The sequence below is a fragment of the Ornithorhynchus anatinus genome, chromosome 2, assembly GCF_004115215.2.
Source record: "Ornithorhynchus anatinus isolate Pmale09 chromosome 2, mOrnAna1.pri.v4, whole genome shotgun sequence".
Classification (NCBI taxonomy): domain Eukaryota; kingdom Metazoa; phylum Chordata; class Mammalia; order Monotremata; family Ornithorhynchidae; genus Ornithorhynchus; species Ornithorhynchus anatinus.
In genome coordinates, this window is record NC_041729.1 from 152,277,080 (window position 1) to 152,279,782 (window position 2,703).

The 2,703-nt window shown below is 42.1% G+C and overlaps 1 non-coding gene across 1 annotated transcript; it reads left to right on the forward strand.

The window, feature by feature from the left end:
- Positions 1 to 942: 942 nt before the first annotated feature.
- On the forward strand, positions 943 to 1,080 carry LOC114809442. Its single transcript, XR_003757226.1, has one exon. It is a non-coding gene; the product is annotated as a small nucleolar RNA SNORA7 (small nucleolar RNA).
- Positions 1,081 to 2,703: the final 1,623 nt, after the last annotated feature.

Sequence of the window (2,703 nt, forward strand, 5' to 3'; positions counted from 1 at the left end):
GATTTGTAATTAATTACTAATTCTGCTAAGAAACCCACTTTTGGAACGCTAACTTCCTCTGAGTCTCGATAAATTTATGTGCGGCATTCCATAATTCATTTCGTTTCTAATGATACCAGCATGACTATGGCATTCAGTACTGTATATGTGCCAGGAAGATTCTGTTTATTAATAAAAAGTGGAGGTCATAAATATTTGTGTAGGAATGGAATGTTATAATCTAAGACCGTAATTCACTAATGTATTATTTAAAGCTAACACAACACTTTGGAATTCACAATGGGTGACGTACTGGGTAACACAATGCGGCACACAAATATCCTCTGTTTGGAGACAATCCTGGTCTCATCCATCTTTTCACTGCCACCCAGAGGATCTAGAGATCAAGCAAAAATGAAGAATATTTAGAAAGTCCAGATCCAATAGACACCGCAAGAGTGTATAAGGCTCTGCACACATAAAGCACTCAATAAATACTATTGTTTGATTGATCAGTTGAGTCATAATATAATTATGAAAATAATAATAATAATGGTATCTGTTAAGCACTTACTATGTGCCAAGCACTGTTTTAAGCTCTGGACTAGATAGATAATCAGGTTGTCCCACGAGGGGCTCACAGTCTTAATCCCCATTTTACAGATGAGGTAACTGAGGCACAGAGAAGTTAAGTGACTTGCCCAAAGTCACCCATCTGACAAGCAGTGGAGCTGGGATTAGAACACATGACCTCTGACTCCCAAGCCCCTGCTCTTTCCTCTAAACCATGCTCCTTCTCATATGATAATGGTAATAGTGGAGTTTGATGAACTCTTGCTGTGTGTCAAGGACTGTGCTAAGCACTGAAATAAATAAAAGAATATCAGATCATACAGGGTCCCTGTCCTCCTTGGGGCTCATAGCCTAAGAGGGAGGGATTTACTCCATCCTAATTCTTCTTGCCCCCTCTCAGGGTCATACCTGGAGAGTTTCCAGTACTCTACCAGTCTAGGCTATAGGAGGGAGAGTCAAGCAGTGGCCTACCCATTCCATTCCTAGTTTGGCCGGTGGCTAGTTAGTGGAAGGTCACCTTCTACAAGTCAAAACTCAACTGTGCTGGGCAGCAATGGCATGGGAGAGAGTAGAGGGAGGAGACTCAAGTGTACCGCCCAGAAGGAGACAGTGGTAAACCACTTTCGTATTTTTACCATGAAAACTCTATGGATACACTCCTGGAACGATTACAGATGAAGAGGGGGGTGTTTCGGAAAAGATGTGTCCATAGTGTTGCTATGGGTCGAAAATGACTTGACGGCATCACACAAATTCTCCTAGGCCTCTCAGTGGCATCTGAGCATGTGACACGATTCCTTCAGGAAACACTCTTTACCCTCGTTTTCTCTGACTCTGTCTTCTCTTAGTTCTCCTCCTCCTTCTTTTTTTGCAAGTTCCCCCTTGGTCTCCCACACCTTAACTCCAGAAGTCCCTTAAGCCTCTCTCTGGGTCCCTTTCTATTCTCCATCTACACCCACTCCCTTGGAGAACTCATTTGCTTCCAACCTTTCAATTACCACCTCTAGGGTAATGACTCTCAAATCTACATCTTCAACTCCAAATGGCCTCCTTCTCTACCCTCTGGCATTTCCTCTTTTCACCCATTCATTCATTCAATTGTATTTATTGTGAATTGTACATTCCAAGAGCTTAGTACAGTGCTCTGCACACAGTAAGCACTCAGTAAATATGATTGAATGAATATTGAGAGCTTACCGTGTACAGGGCACTGTTCTAAGCACTTTGATAGTTACAAGGTTGTCCCATGTGGGGCTCACGGTCTTAATCTGCATTCTACAGATGAGGCAAGAAAAGTTAAGCGGCTTGCCCAAGGTCACACAGCAGACAAGTGGCGGAGCTGGGATTAGAACCCACGTCCTCTGCCTCCTGAGCTCATGCTCTTTCCACTAAGCCACCTCATACATGCAAAGCATGTGCTCTACAACTGAGCTACACCCTCCCAACCAAACCGTTCCGTTCCCTAAACTTTATCATCACAGTCAACACCACGACCATCCTCCCTGTCTGACAAGTCTCCTTCAACCCTCATATTTGGCCAATCACCAAATGCCGTCAATTCTATCTTCACACCATTTTTAGAATCTCACCCTTCTTCGCCAACCAGTCTGCTAACAGACTGGCAAAAGCACTTATCATAGCCCACCTTGACTATTACATCAGCCTACTCATTGACCGCCTTGTCTCCCATTTCTCCCCACACCAGTCCATGCTCCACTCAGCTGCCAATAATTTTAATTAATCCCGAAATCATTTTAATAATAATAATAATAATAATAATAATTAAATATTTAATAATAATAATTAATAATAATGGTATATATTAAGTTCATTCATTCATTCAATAGTATTTTTTGAGCGCTTACTATGTGTAGAGCACTGTACTAAGTGCTTGGAATGTACAAATCAGTAACAGATACAGTTCCTGCCCTTTGACGGGCTTACAGTCTAATCGGGGGAGACGGACAGACAAGAATAATAGCAATAAATAGAATCAAGATAAATAGAATCAAGTTAATTTTATCGTTTTTGTTGAGCACTTACTGTGTGCAGAGTACTATACTAAGCATTTGGAAAGTACAGTTCAGCAACAAGTAGAGACAATCCCTGCCCACAATGGGTTCACAGTCTGGAAAGGGGCCGGGGGGGAGA